Source organism: Aotus nancymaae, unplaced genomic scaffold, assembly GCF_030222135.1.
Source record: "Aotus nancymaae isolate 86718 unplaced genomic scaffold, 86718_ANA_hifiasm-v0.15.2.pri h1tg000003l, whole genome shotgun sequence".
In the NCBI taxonomy this organism is placed as follows: domain Eukaryota; kingdom Metazoa; phylum Chordata; class Mammalia; order Primates; family Aotidae; genus Aotus; species Aotus nancymaae.
In genome coordinates, this window is record NW_026988414.1 from 59,281,876 (window position 1) to 59,299,040 (window position 17,165).

At 34.0% G+C, this 17,165-nt stretch overlaps 1 long non-coding RNA gene across 1 annotated transcript in view; it reads right to left on the minus strand.

The window, feature by feature from the left end:
- Positions 1–267: 267 nt before the first annotated feature.
- The window catches only part of LOC105718035 (uncharacterized), a 164,559-nt gene continuing 147,661 nt past the window's right edge, over positions 268–17,165 (minus strand). Inside the window, exons 3-4 of the long non-coding RNA XR_001107650.2 lie at positions 1,864–1,927; positions 268–813 (exon numbers count right to left, since the gene is read on the minus strand). This is a non-coding gene — a long non-coding RNA (uncharacterized LOC105718035). The remainder of the gene's footprint in view (positions 814–1,863; positions 1,928–17,165) is intronic.

Below are 17,165 nucleotides of genomic sequence, written 5' to 3' on the forward strand. Positions count from 1 at the left end.
GCTGTCATGTTTGATCACATCCACATTCGTTCCTCTTTAAAACTACTCTAAAGAAGAGCTAAGGTACTATTATGTCTTCAGAAGGCACAGAACGTCAATTTTAAATGGTTTGTTGATTTTCTAAATGTTACATGTATTTTCCCAAAATTTATTACAGCAGATGATTCATTTGACTGAATAGCCTTATAAAGTATATACATTTTCCTTTTATTTCCCTGTAGCATATAAAACAACTGGGAATTCTGTTTATGGAAGGTCACACTGTAAAAGAATATTAGTGGTGAAAGGAACTTCAAAGACTTCCTTATCCAACTCTCTGATTTTAGAGATGAGGATCAGCAAAGTGATACTACTTGCCCAATGTCACATGCTGGGCATTTTCTTTCCAGGGCACCTTTCCATCTGCCTTACAGGGTATGATAGCTGTGCTTTCCTCAGCCTTTTAGGGGAGTAAAGGTGAGTGTGCTTTATACACAGTGGACATTTTCTGTCATTGTTTTTCTCATCTTTGGCTTTTTCCTCTCATCTTTTGCAGTAGCCTTTATGTCCACTTATCAAATGCACATTTGGAAAGTCAACAAACCATTTGACATTCCTCAAGACAGCATTTTGATCACATCTGTCCTGGGATCTTACCTAATCCTTCTGCAGGCTTGTGGGAGAATAATCACTTACCATTCAAATTTTAAAAATGTTTGTTTTAATTCAGCAAGAAAAATGCTGTTAATCTTTCTTCAAGTATCTAACATTCCCAGATTGTGATGTCTTCATTGCCAAAACCCATCAAGCTGAACATCAACAAATTCTCTCATGCTTAAATGACAGTAAAACATGAACTGTTACAAAATTTCAACAGCAATATACATGTAGGACCATAAAAATGTTACCTATGAATCAAGAAAAAGTAAAGAAAGACATGTAAATTCAATGTTATCTTTTGTATAATTTCCATTTTCTTTTATTATCCTAAGATTATTTTGTACTTCCCTTTTTAATTATTTAGAACTTCAGTCTGAGGGATGCTGCATATTGTGTGATAACCAAATGAAATATACTTTTTCTTCTAATGCTGAGGATATATTGTTTATACTATTTGTTTTGTATTATAAGTAGTGTAACAATACCTCTCAACTCTGGTGAATATGTACCCTATTCAGTAGTCTGTACCTGTGAAGCCATGCCATAGTAGATGTGAGGCACATGCACATGTTATTATGCAGAACTTTATCTGTCTACCTTGGTGAGCTGGAGAGACCCTTTCTAGTTAGCACAATTAGTGTCAGGACAATCAATTCTATATCCAATGTTGAGTATGAATTGCTTTGCCTGTATCTTCCCAGGAACTGTATAACAAAATAGTTTCCATACTTTCAGAGGTGAATTTGAATTTACTTAGCCTCTCGCGGTGATATCCAATGACCCATGGCTTCTCACTGCTTCACAAACTAGCAAATGTATTGATATGATTAATAATGAATTTTCTACTTAGGATCATAACACTAATTGCTCCCTTATGGACATTTTCTGCTCCTAGGTTTGATTTTCATACTGTGTAGCTTATTTTTTCTGACATATGTGCGACTTAGAAATGTTACCTCACTCTTTACCCCTCCGGTCAGCAAATAAATCCTTCAACATACAAATGATCCTGTTCATTGTGCCTTTCCACTCCTGCATCTGACTCCAGAATAAACCCTATGGATGGGTTTACAAGCAGGATTAAGTAGGCTTTCAGTAGAGATAAGGCTTCTTTGAAAGAATTTGGGTTATAATGGAGATTTGACTTAAAAAGTGAAAAGAAAAGAAAAGAAAAACATCCTCCTATATTTTTATTAAGGGTCACAATTTGCCTAGAATACTTACAGTGTTTTACACTGGAGCTGATACAGGGATATCTCAGATATATTGCAGGTTCAGTTCCAGACCACTGCAATAAAGCAAACATAGCAATAAAGGGATTCAAACAAACTTTTGGTTTCCCAGTATATATATGTGTGTGTATATATATAAAATATAGTGTAAATATAACATATATATATATATATGTTATGTTTACACTATATTGTGGTATCTATTAAGTATGCAGAGCATTGTCTAGAAATCAAAGTGCATACCTTAATTTAAAATACCTTATGGCCAAAAAAATGCTAATGATTATCTAAGATTGCAGAGAGTCATAATATTTTTGCTCATGAAGGGTCCTACCACAATGTTGATGTCTGCTGATTTATCAGAGTGATGATTGCTGAAGGCTGGGTGCTGTGAAATTTTCTTAAAATAAGAGAATAATGAAGTTTGCTGTGTCAATTGACTCTTCCTTTCAGAAAAGATTTTTCTTTACGAGGCCAAGCTGTTTGATAGCATTTTATCTGCAGTAGGATCTCTTTCAAATTGGAGTCAGTTCTCCCAAACTCTCCTATTCCTTTATCAACTAAGTTTACATAATATTCTAAATACTTTGCTATCATTTCAACAATGTTCACAGCATCTTCACCAGGAGTAGATTCCATCTCAAGAAACCACCTTCTTTGCTCATCCATAAGTAACTTCTCTTCTGTTCAAGTTTTATTATGAGATTGCAGCAATTCTGTCACACCTTCAGGCTCTACCTCTATTCTATTTGTTATTTCCACCACTGTAATCTGCTGTTTCTTCCTCCACTGAAGTTATGAATGTCTCAAAGTCATCCATAGGACTTCTTCAAACTCCTATTGAAGTTGATATTTTCACCTCCTGCCATGAATCACAAATGCTCTTAATGGCATCTACAATGGTGAATTCTTTCTAAGTGGTTTTTCAATTTACTTTGCCCACATGCATCAGAGAAATTATTATCTATGGTAACTATAGCCTTATGAAATGTCTTTCTTAAAAAATAAGACTTGACTTGAACTTCAAAATTACTTCTCAATCCATGAGATACAGAATGAGTGTTTTGTTAGCAGACAAGAAAACAACATTATTCTCCTTGTACATCTCCATCAGAGCTCTTTGGTGACCAGGCACGTTGTCAGTGAGTAGTAATATTTTGAAAGGCATCTCTTTCTCAGTGAAGTAAGTCTCAACAGTGGGCTTTAAATATTCAATAAACCACACTGTAAATATATGTGCTGTTCTCTAAGCCTTGTTCTTCCATTTATAGAGTACAGGCAGGATAGATTTAACATAATTATAAGGGCTTTAGAATTTTCAGAATGGTGAATTACATTGACTTCAACTTAAATCACCATCTGCATTACCCCCTAACAAGAGAGTCAGTCTATCCCTTGAAACTTTGAAGCCAAGCATTAACTTTTCTCTAACTGTGAAAGTCTTAGATGGCATCTCCTTCTAATAGAAAGCTGCTTTATCTACATTGAAAATATTTTCTTTAGTATAGCTGCCCTCATCAATAATCTTAGCTAAATCTTCTGAATAACTTGCTGCAGCCTCTTTATAAACACTTGCTGGTTTACCTTGTACTTTTATGTTATGGAGACAGCTTCTTTCCTTAAACCTCATGAACTAACCTCTGCTACCTTCAAATTTTATTTCTCCAGCTTCTTCATCTCTCGGTCTTCATAGACTTGAAGAGAGTTAGGGCCTTACTCTAGATTAGACTTTAGCTTAAGAAAATGTCATGGCTGGTTTGATCATCTATCCATACCACTAAAACTTTCTCCATTTCAACAACAAGGTTGTTTTGCTTTCTTATCATTTGTGTGTCCCCTGGAGTAGCATTTTTAATTTTCTTTAAAAGCTTTTCCTTTACATTCACAACTCTTTTTTGGGGGGGGCACAAGAGGCCTAGCTTTCAGTTTATCTCAGCTTTCAACATCTTTACCTCACTAATTCTGATCATTCTGATTTAAAGCAAGAAACATGTGACTCTTCTTTTCACTTGAATACCAAGAGGTTATTGTAGGTTTAGTAATTGGCCTAATTTCAATATTGTTGTGTCTCAGGGAATAGAAAGGGCTGAGGACAAGGAGTGAGATGGGGAATGGCCAGCTGGCTGATAAGTCAGGACAAACACTTATTAACTAAGTTTGCCATCTTATATGGGCATGGGCACAATTCATGGAGCACCCCCAACCAACAAATTACAATAGTAATAATAAAGATCACTGAAAACAGGTCACAATAACCTATATTATAAAAGTCAAAAAAGTTTGAAATATTAAGAGAATTACTAAAATTCGGTACAGAGACAGGAGGCGAGTATGTTACTGGAAAACGGCACCAATAGTCTTGCTCAGTGCAAGGTTAACCTTCAATTTGTAAAAAACGCAATATCCATGAACTGCAATGAAGTGCAATAAAATGAGGTGTGCCTGTAAAAATACTTTGTTAGATATAGCTTATTCTCAAATCCACCAGAATTCATACACCCAACTTGCCAGTATTCTTTCCATTGTTTCTTATTTTCATCAGGGTCTAGCGTATTTTTTTGTCTTATAACCAATAATAGAAAAGTTTATTTTCTATAGTCTATAACCTAAATAATGTACTTTTTTCTATTTTTTAAGGTAATTTCCAAAGGGGACTTAATTAAATATCAGGATACAGGCACCAAAACTAGTAGCTTAAAATAGGTTATAATTGATACTGGATTATTCAGACTTCAAATGCTACTCCAAATGATTGTGGAGGGTTTGGACAGCTCAATAGTAATTTGACTGATGTCTGCTGGAAGCCAGAAGTAGTTATTTCTTATTCTTTGCCTAATACAATTGTTTTTAATTCATGAGCTATCCCAACTCTTGTAGAACTACATTTTCCCGGTTCCACTTGGATTATAATATAGAAATATTATTTTATGTAAGAGATACACATATTGGTTCTTTGCTTAGCAAACTGGAGTGCATGTACTTGGAGCTGGCCCTCAGAGTACCCTAAACTTACAATATTTTCCTAACATTTAGAAGGAAGAATATCTTTCTTTCAGGGCTCCATATTTTAGACTGGAGTCCTATAGGAAAAGACGTTGAGACAAAAACTTGAGGGAACATAGTTAATTTGAGAGGTGATCCAAAGGAACACTTGTAGGGAAATGGGGAAGTCAGGGAATGAAAGGAGGTTAGTGCTCTGGGAATCTCGGGTTCATTCACTTCTGGACAATGGTGAAGAACAACCCTCAAAGTTGAGGGCTGTTCCAGGGGGCATTAACTTCTCTAGACTTTCAGCATGCCCTCTCTCTTGCACCCATAGGAAGTCCCTAAGCAGGGAAACTGCAGATGCTTGTGATAAGAAGCCACTGATAAGATATATCCTACAAATTCCCCTTCACTGAGACTTCCCATAGTTTCTCTGGTACATAAATAAATCCAACTCTGTGTGATTATAGATATGTTTCTGATGATCTTTAGCTGGTGGGTATTAACCACGGAAATATGACAAAAATGACCCAACTAAAATGTCTATGTAATGCGTAATTTGGAGTGCATGAAGTAAGAGAACGTCAGAATTTATTTCCTTGTCAGACAGGATGAAGTGAAAAAAACAGCTGGAACCAGCATATGACATGGAAAGCAACCTCTTAGTTGCCCTCATTGCTTATTAGCATACATCCCTCTGTCCAGCTTCATGACAGTTTACAAATGTTATGGCAGTGACTGGGAGTTCCTGCCCCTTTCTATGGTAAGGACCTAGGAGTTACTGCCCCTTTTCTAGAGATTTCTACAAAACCTGCCTCTTAATTTACGTTAAAGGTAGATATAAATACAGCTAGCCCACAGCTCACAACTTCTGCCTTTGGATGCACTGCCTAGCAAGTAGCCCTGCTCTGTAAGGAGCGAATCCCATTAAATTAAAGATTGTTGTCTAACACCATCAGCTTGCTCTTGAATTTTTTCCTGAGCACCATCCTGGGCTGAGCCCTGATTTCAGGGCTTGCCTGCCTGCCTGTCTCATGTAGACTACAGTTATAGTCTGAGGAAAAGATCTGATTTCCAGCTGCTTGTGAAAAATAAAGTTGGGATGGTAGGACTGGCTAAGTATATCAATTTAAATTTCCTGTGAAGCAAGATAAGTCAGAAAAGTAGAACCTCCCAGTTTTCTTTGGTTATTAACACCAACGATAGTGTGAATTTTGCTATAAGAGAAATATTTTCTCATATTTGCTACAGATTTGAACATTGATTTCTTTTTAATCAGGGAGAAAACCCAAAATTATTAGAATAGTAGAGAACACTGAGGATTTAACTTTTCAACTTGCCTCTTTGCTGAATATCACATCCTGTTAATTTAGTTTCATTTTAATGACTTCAGTCAACTCAAGTGAGCAAATGCATATCAAATGACTACTATGTGCCAGTTCCTGTACTAGGGGCTCAAGGGCTTTCCATGATGAACAAATACCACTTCATGGCTACAAAGAGATTACAGGTTAATGGGAGGTAAGAGGAACTAAAATCAATGTAGATAGTTTTGCATATATTCACTGGAATTTTAAACCCTGAGCTAGTCTGGTTTTTACATAACATATTAGCATTGGTACTTGGCAAAATAATTATATAATTATAGCTTTCACATTTTTCTTTTAAATGTCATTTTCAAGAAATGAATAACACAATTACACATAATGAAAGGAGATAATTATTAAACATTTGTCAGGTGTTTTATATTTTGCATGCCAAGATTCCGGATTGTTTCTAAAGAGAATAGAAAGAGACTATCAGTATTTTGACCATTATCTACAATTCTGGGGTATAATTACAGAAGATTGTGGGATATTTTATTGTAAGATTCACCTGAAGACACTGTTTGCAAAACTTTATTTCAGTGTTTTTCCTTGCAGCCTTACAACATGCCTCAAAAAATAATGGCTATATTTGGCTTCATTAGAGAGAAATCCGAAAATCCATTAGCCTTCTCAACATGGGACCTTGTACTAGGAAACTGACTTCTAAGTCCTCCCAACAATCTCCGTTTGGCATCTAGGAAATGCAGTCTCCTGGGGATGTGATTTGCTCTGGGTCATTCATGGAAAGAAGCAGGATACAATAAAAAATGCAGAATTGTAAAATGGGCCATCCTTATATATTGATTTCTATGAAACGAGTGAACAAAATATAATGATGCATATTGTTCATGTTGTGGAGACTTATTCTAAATTCTCCCCTTGGCAGATTCTTTAGAAATGGCACATTTACAGTTCCAAGCTATTATTTGTGAGATTTTCTTTTAATCACCTTTTAATAGAATTGGCATTATCATCTAATACAACTAGGCATAACCACTTACAGATATTTGTCAAATATTTAGTAGGAGACCTGGACCATTACAAACATATTTCTCACAAAAAAGCAATTTTCATTTTCTTCCCAACTGACAGTGCAGTTATTAGACTCTATCTCTAAGATGCCTACAAGCAAATTTAATTAGTTAAATGAAACTGTCAGAAATTTAAAAAAAACATTTTTGTAGTAAATTATAGCCCTAGGTATTTCTTAATTGGCTTTGTGTAACTTCAACTGGAAAGTATATTTATAATATTCTATTTGTCCAGCATGGATGAAGGTCACTTCACATTTACTTTCATCTTGAAATCGCCTGGCCATTTCACAGCTGTTTGAATTTTAACAAGAGGAAATCAGTTTGGAGGATTCAGAGAGAGCAAAAAAGAAGAAAATAATAACAACATTTGGCATTTATGAGATTTGTAGTAATTCTGCTCTTGGAAGCTATGGGACAAGCTGATGTTTTTGTTTCAAGTCATAAGTTATGGAAATTAATTCTACAGAAAAATTAATAGGTGTAAAATTACGGTAATTATAGTCATGGTAACCAGATATCTTTAAGCATTAAGAGCCAGGTCCTGTACTGTGGGTCAGAAATTATATCACAAGATCATGTCCTTTGATTAAGAAAACCTTTTTATGTACTATATTTAAGTCATGTACTGAAATTATTCAAAAAATGTCCTACTATTAAGGAATGATATTTTCCCTCCACTCAAGGAAAAGCCAGAAAGAATATAAATGAGAAACTAGAAAGAGTCCAGTAGGTGGTAACATGTGCAATTATAAAGAACTATTCCTCTACTTGGCTTTTCACCATTTCTTTTTGCTGTTCTTTTGCTTTTATATTTAAAAGTTAGGAGCCCAAAAATCTTGCATCATTTACTTTGAATTTTTATGTTAAGATAACAAACACAGAATTCACTTGAATATTTTTCAGTTAGGTACTTTGCTTTGACATCAAATTCTCTTTGTTCCTTTTATCATTCTCTTTTATGTAAACTCCCTAATTAAAGAATTTGAGATTGAAGAAGAAACTGTGAGAAAATAATATAAGTATAAAAGTGAAGCAGTGAAAATTAATTATTCCCAATGAGAAAACAATAGTTGATATGGAAATAAGCATAAAACCATCTGAGTTCCAATAGTAACAACATACATTTTTGGACACTAGGTAGGTAACATAAACAAGACATTAGAGTAAAAAAATAAAATATAATTAATTTTTTTCTTTTTACTATTTTCATTTAAAGTAGATTGAAGTTAAAACTATGTTTCCCAATAGAACAGTGAGCTCCTTGATGTTTTTATTGCTGAAAAGTTTATAGAGCTTTATTTTGATTTTTAAGGTTCAGCAAAACAACCCATATAGCAAGATAGACTGTTTCATATTTTGTGAGTGAGCTTGTATCAGGGTAAATTATAGCATCACCCCACTAATTTCTTGTTTTCCCCACAAAGAAAGTATGAGCACTTACATCTTACTATCAGAAAATCTAGTTTAGAAAGACAAAAAAAATTTAACAAGCAAAAAACAGCTCTGCATTTGGATAAGACCTGTACTCAAGAACAGCCCTTGTTTCATAATTGTGATGCCAAACCTTTCTCTGTCTCTTGGTCTTTTTATTTCTGGTTTTATTTGTGAAACATATATGCTGATACTTATCTCATATGCTGTTGTAAAGATCAGGTCAAAGGAGAAGTGAATATGTAGCTGCTTTGTAAACTTTGCAACCCTTGAAAAAATATTTGGAGATAGATTTTGTGATTATAATTTTAGAAGGTTACTTGAATATGGTTGAATATGGTTACTTAAATATTGTTATTTAATGGACGTCATGGGGTAAGGCTTCATCTTAGAATGTGGAAAATAATCACTCTTAAAAGGCTGCTATTACTGCCAATGTTAATCTCAGGAGGGATAAACAGATGGGAATTCTGGAATTTGGGAAACAGACCTCATATTCTGTGCTCTGGACTTTAGAGGTATCCAGTTGTACTTGGGTGCAACCTAGGGTTAGAAAGAGCAGATAATTTCCATTCCATGGAGAAATGCCAGAAACTAGCCAGGGAAACATCTCTATAGAGACCATATTCTGATCATGTTGAAAACATTAATAATAATTATAACAGCTACTCTTTATTAAACACTTAGTACTGCCAGGTACTATTTTTTTTTTTAAAGTTCTGGGATACATGTGCAGAACATGCAGATTTGTTACATAGGTATACATGTGCCATGGTGGTTTGCTGCACCCATCAACCCGTCATCTACATTAGGTATTTCTCCTAATGCTTTCCCTCCTCTAGCACCCCCAACCCCCTGACAGGCCCTGGTGTGTATGCTCCCCTCCCTCTAAATTCATCCTATGTATTAAATTAATTCTTGCTCTACTATGTTGTGAACATTTGTTAGCCCTAGTTTACAAATGGAGAAACTGAGGCATAGAGAGGTTAAGAAATTGCTAAAGGTCTCATACTTAAGTCTCATTTGAACATTCAAATGAGATGTAAACCTAAGCATTCTCCAATTCATTTTTTTTCTTAATCCCTGTTCAAACTACCTCACTTTGTGAAACCAGTTATCTAATCATTGGCACCTCTTTGTAGCAGATTTGGTTTGTTTGTTTTCTTCCTTTATTTTGGTTTTGATTCTCTAAGGTTTATATACTTTTGTTTAAATACTTCAGTCCTTCTTGAGAATGGGTAATCAAAGAATAATCGTCCATTCAATTAGGGGCAGTGCAATAAAGAGGAAAGAACACCTCCCCAAAACTACTCTGGTGTCAAACAAATTTCAATTGTCAGAGGTCATTAGAGTGACAAATAATGGTAAATATAGCCTGTTTATCACCTTGCTAATGCATTAGTAGATAAAGTATGTGATAATTGTGAGTCAGAAATAGTATATGAGAGAAAAAGAATTGGAGCTACAAGTATAAATATCTACCTCTACATGAGTATTCTTTCTTCATTGCCAAATTTGAAGGTTCAATATTGATCTTATTAAAAGTGGTGGTGGTATATGTATTATATTCTATTAGGGGAATAATTTGTTAAATTGAGACTACTCAACTCATACATTATAATAGACTGATTTTTCTTATTGTCTATCACAACATTCTGGGCATCTAAGAAACACCCTGTGTTTTTATAGGGCGTTTGTGTTTCTATATCTAAACTGTATTGTACATTTGTTTAAACACATATTATACACTTTATAAAAATATCTTTTCAAAGATGCTCCACATCTAACGTAGATGTGGATAAAAGATGTTTGTATAAAACAACAAATATTAGGTGCTGCTATGCTCCAGAAGTGGGAGTGTAACCGTGAGCAGTAAAGACGTGTCCTCATGTAGCTTATTGTCTGGAGCTGTGTTGTGCAATATGTAACCATCAGCCACATGGGGCTATGTAATTTAAATTAATTAAAATGAAATTAAACATTTAGTTCCTCAATCACACTAGTTATATTTCAAGTACTTAATAGCCACATATGACCAGTAGCTTCTATATGGGACAGCACAGAGTAGACAAAATTTCCATTATTACAAAAAATTCCACTGGACAAAGCTGTGCTAGGGCTTTATTCTCTTCATTTTTCTGAATATATACTCTAAGATCAATATTCATTAAGGTATTTGAAGCACCAGTTCCATATCATAAAGCTTTGAAAGGAGTATTTGTGTTAAGAAGAGTTATTTTGGAAGGCCATTGGTAATGATAGAAATATCTTATCATGTACATATCGTTATTTTCCCATTGGGAGAATTCTTGTCCACCAGATGATGTTACATTGGACAAGCAAAAATGGCAATATTTTAATCTGTGTGACCATCATTGTTGAAAGAAAATAAACTCTAACCTAACATATGATAGAAATAAGAATACTGAAGAACAGGGAAGCAGATTCATCATGCGTTCATAAATCTTCTCTATAGGATCAACTAATAGCCAGGGGAAGGATGGATATAGAACCTGAATTTTCCTTTGTGGAGGTACATACCTATTGCCACTCTCAGCCAAGACAGGGGCATATAATTCACACGTCAGCAAATTATGTGGTTCTTTCCCCTGGCTACTGTTTTACATTCAAGGATGGATATGAAACCTAAGCCAAGAGGAAAAAAAATGTAATTCTGAGAATTTCATTGAAATGGTTGGAAAATAGAAGGTAGGAGTAAGGCTGATGTAAGATTGAGCTGCTAGAGACTAACACAAATAGAGGCAGCCTGAGAACAAAGGGAAGAAATGACAGTGAATCCCCTGCCTATTTTCCATGTCCAGCAGCAGCCCAAACTTATATTCCTCTGTATTTTTCATGAGCTCTTTCTGTTTCAAACAAGTATCATTTGCATTTCTGTCACTTGAAAGCAGCACATTTTTATCAAAAAAAAAATCTAAAGTTTGTACTTAGATGACCTTAGAAGCTATCTAGACTTGCTTCTGAATTTTTTCTATTAAGGAACACCCATTGGAATAAAAGCACATACCCTTTGGGGTCTTGGATGCTTCCGTCAAAGCAAACAACTCTAACCATAACATTTATTTGAAAACTTATAATCTATTTTAATACAGCATGGACATTTTGCATTTCATGCCATGATGTGGCACTTGCTAAGTTTGTTCCTCTGATAATTAATATAAGTAATTATATAGGGACTTAATAAAATAAAAATGGACAAAACCTTATATGAGAAGACAAGCTTTAATTAAGTGTGTCAAATTTACCCCAAACTAATTATCACCTCAAGAGAGTGTGGTTTAAAATTTTTTAAAATGGTTTTGAATTTCTCTCTATATATTTTTTGCAATTATTTCTTCTGCCTAACTAATTACTTTGGGACACCAATCTTACTTTTCCTCATCCTTGTTATAGGCATCAGTTTAGTTTGACATATAATATTCAGTTACTGTGAGATCTTTAAAGGCCAATATTTCAGTATTTGTGATAAAGTAAGTCAAGGAACCTTGAAGGAGAAACATTTTCAGACAGGACAGCATTAGCAACCTTTCTGCATCTACTTTCTGTTATATATATTTGTTGGTCAGGTGGGCCTATACTAGGAAGATAATGTAATATTTTTGGCTTACAAAATCTTTATAAAAACTTTTCTGTTTTTCTTTCCTATGCTTTGTATTAGTAAACATTGCTTGACTTCCTTATGTGGTAAAACAACTTATTCCATGAAATTTCATCATTGTTTTTGCTATATAGTCCCCATTTTAAATAAACTAGAAATTCAAAGTGTCATAATTGCTACAAGAAGGGATAAAGCTGCTAGTAGCCATAATAATACTATATTAAAAAATAATACAGGTAATAAGTATTGTGATTTTTCTTTAGTTTTGTGTAGACTTTCTCACATCCCAATTTGATGACCATAGGTTCTCTAATACAAATTTAAAAGTCAACATGAAATGAATTAAATGCTAGCCACATATCTTATGTGTGACAAAACCAGAGGCCAGTGGAAAAGTATACACATATAAATGCAATACATGTCAGGCAGAAGAGTTGACAAATGGAAACCAAGAAAAAGAGGAGTCAGAGAGGCTAATGATGATAATGACCATCTAAATATATACATTTTAACCCTCTATATTTCAATCCAAATACATATGTATATATTTTAAGTCCAAATATATGCTTAATAAACATACATATAATATGAAAGGGGGACTAATTTAATAGACTTCAGATATTACTGCTCCTTTAAAGTTATCTCTCTAATTGTAAAGGTGGATTTAGGCATTTGTTATAATCTTTGAGTATTATGGGCTTAATGTCAAGAGTATTCAAATTGCAAATATATATTATATAACACAATATGCATATATATATATGTATATGCATGCACATTAGGCTACCTTAGCCCTGCTACTAATAAATATGTTACTCATCTACGTTACCACCCTTATTCTAATTCTCATCAAACCATCTGCTAATTATGACTTGTCAATGAGCATGCAGGAAGGGAATGTGCTGGTTCTATAAACACAAACATTCTGATTCACATGGTACTTCGGTTGCCCATATAAATCTATGCACTTTCATACTGCTTTTAATGATTAGTGTTGGTATCTTTTTCTGTTGACCCTTAAAGGAATACTAGAGATTGTGTTTACTTAACCAAGTTTATAAGCATGAAAAGATAAGGCCAGACTTAATTCGGGTCATATTTAATTAATCATCATAAACCCTCTTTGATTATATTAAGAGAGTTTTCTGCTAGTGGTTCTATATCCTTGCTAATTGCTGCCCTTCAAATACCTATATTCACAAAGAAGAAAAAGCAAATGAACCTGCTAGCATCATGAGAATAAGGTAATTTGTGGTTATCTGACCCAAATTGTTTTAATATATATACAAACTTATGATACCTATGAGGAGTACAGTACCCCCATTGATGTGGCAACAATGTACAGTATAACTTCAAAAACTATTTGTTGTGATCATTGGATATATCTTCCCCATCCTTCTTGCTGGACTGTGAATTCTCAGACAAAATCAACTTACATGTATCTACTGGTATATGCTTACAGCAATTAGCAGAGTGCTTGCCTATAGCATTACTTAATATATAAATGATAAATATATTAAGGCAAAATTGAAAGTGAAAAGCATTATGAGTATGTGAATTGAAGCAGAAAACTTAACTTCAAAGTTGAATTCTTCTTTTGCATACTTTCATCCACACTAAAGAACATCTAAAATAAATGACCCTGTTTTTAACTTACTAGTATCCCTTTTAAATTACAAGACAGGTTTGTTTCAGTGAAGATTATATTTTACTTCTTTCATGTTTCTTTCATGCCTCCAACATTTGCTTTTTTCCAGGTCTATACTCTGGTCTACTTTCCCTTGACTTCAAACTAATAGTGATGGAAGAAGTTTACTAATTAATTCCCTTTGGACCCAGCAATAAACCGGACAACTTCTGTTGCTATTGAAAGGTAGACATTTGTTTAACATTTTGAAATTCTTATACTTAAGGCTGTTCTATATTTGCTAAGGTAAAACTAAAAAATATCAACTTATAGTATTAAGAATATGTATCGGGCCGGGCGCGGTGGCTCACACCTGTAATCCCAGCACTTTGGGAGGCCGAGGCAGGTGGATCATGAGGTCAAGAGATTGAGACCACCCTGGTCAACATGGTGAAACCCCGTTTCTACTAAAAATACAAAATATTAGCTGGGCATGGTGGCGCGTGCCTGTAGTCCTGGCTGCTCGGGAGGCTGAGGCAGGAGAATTGCCTGAACCCAGGAAGCGGAGGTTGTGGTGAGCCGAGATAGCGCCATTGCACTCCAGCCTGGGTATCAAGAGCGAAACTCCGTCTCAAAAAAAAAAAAAAAAAGAATATGTATCATACAGATAAATGCCTTTTGAAAATTGTTTTGAGGTAGTAGTATAATACAGAACACAGCCAAATCTTTTGTGTTACTTAATGGATTTTTTTCAAGTTTTCTTTTTTGAAATACCTATGAAAATCTTTATTCTTTATAATATCTGTATTTTAAAAGTTTCTTTTGTGCATTTTGATCACTCTGAACCCTCTAAAATACATTAGCAATTTTTTATTTTCATCTAGCTTGAACAGAGAGCTTGGATTTTTATGTCTTAATGAGGAGACTTAGTAATGCTTTAGCTTGTACCAAAGGCTACATTTAATGTCCTTGTTCTGACATTTCTTCAAGTTCTCCATAAAATAGAAAATAATACATTATTTCTATGCTCTAGTTTTACAAGAGCAATGCTTTCCTACATCATTTAGGTGATGTTAAATCCTATTTGGGGTCTAAAAACCTGCTCTGAGTACCAGTGATATTGCATAAATATAGCTACGACACACTCACATAAATACTACGATGACTTTAGTTTCCTCTTAGTTTTTGGCTTCACATAACACTTTATTATAAGGTTTATCTTGTTAAGAAAAGCCTTAATTTAATTTTATCTATTTAAAATTTACTTTTATTTAAGTTTTATGAGTTACTCCATTATATTGCATTATATTTTTATACCTTTGAAAGGACTTTGATAAGAATATTATGGCATAAATTAGACACAAGTTATGTTACTAGGGAAAATGAGGAATTTGAAACTTCGGAGTGAATTAGATGTGAGGTTAGTCATCCAGAAGAAGGGGAATCTAAAAGTCTAATAAAAGACTTAGCTTTAACTTTGGTTTAGCACGTCTTGACATCAAAGAATCTTTCTGGTGATAGAGGAAAACAGAATTTATCTGAAGCAATGAAAGTGATTAAATTTGGATAACAGTGTCATATTTCCAAGTAATCAGTTTAGTCTAAATAATTCATGTATATGGGAAATAGTATTGAGGCAAAGTGATAACATAAATATAAATAAGTCTTTAAGCATTCTTTTTTTTTTTTTTTTTTGCATTCATAGGGGTAGGGTTTGCCCTCTTTCTAGGGACAATACCTGCATGTTAAATATTACTATATGTGACTATTGAAATAAATACCACCAAGAAAGTTGGTTAGGTTTATGAATGGAAGTCCATAGATATTCCTTTCAAAACCAGATTTTTCTCCAGACTCAGTCACAAATCTATGACATTAGTTAAAAGAATAATTGATGGAAAGTCACAGAAATTTTACTCCCAACAATTAAAAAAAAAAAAAACCATTTGAAGGACTCATAATCTAGCCCCAACAAGTTTCTCTATTTTAGATCCTAAAATGAAGACTTCTTACCACACCACAACAACCACTTTGCCTTGCACATTCCGTGATTCCCAAGATTTAACCACACAAAATTTATAAATATTTCTTCAACACACCATACAAAGACAGGCTCTGGAAACTGTCACTTATGATATAAGGATTGCATGGCGGAAACTGCATGTTGTCAGGGAAATTATTGTTTGTTATGAAAGCACCAAAACATCCAGACACTCAACAACTTAACTGGAAAAAAATACAACAAAAAACTACTATAAATGTGAAGAAGGCAGAAAAGTATTACCAATATATAGGAACAAAATGGGTCAACAGAAACAGTTTGAAAAATCACTAAACAATGGAATCAGCAGAAAAAGAACTTTAACATAGCTGTTATAGTCAAGAATATAAGAAAAAAGTTCTATGAATATAATGAAATAATTTTAAAAAATAATATCAGTAGGGATATGATAATTATATGAAATAACCAAATAGAAGTTATAGAAATAATAATTGCTTTTCAAATTAACAAAGGAATAGAAAACCAAATACTGCATATTCTCACATGTAAGTAGGAGTTAACATTGAGCAAACATGGACTTAAACTTGGGAACAACATATAATGTGGACTACTAGAAGAGCTAGGGAGAGGGATGTGAGTTGAAAACTTCCTATTGAGTAGTATGACAACCACTTAGAGGCAGTATACCCGTGTAACAAATCTGCATGTATGACCAGTTTCTAAAATAAAGGAATTTTAAAAATTGCTTTGATGGCTTTATAGCAGATTAAACACTGTGGAAGAAGAGACCTTGAACTCGATAACAGAACATTAGAAACTTAAAGTGAATCATGGAGAAAACAAGAATGGAAAATAAAATGAAAATAGTTCATTAGCCTAAGACACAATCAAACAATCTAACGTAATTGCTATTGGAAGTATAGAAGAGAGTTTGTGGAAATGTTTAAAAAGCAGTGTTAGCAAATGTTCAGATCATGTGCAAAAACCTTTATCCACCTATCAAAGGAGCTCCATAAACCTAACCAAATAGGATATACACACATACACTCCGTACTACCACCACTACCACTAAGACATATCATAATCACAAGCAATATGGTAAGTGATTATGATATATATCACTTACTGGTGGTATTCTATAGCACAGTAGGATGGCTATAGTTAGCGATAATGTATCTTAGCTCTAAATGGCTAGAAAGAAGATAATTTATTTTTCCAACACAAACCAA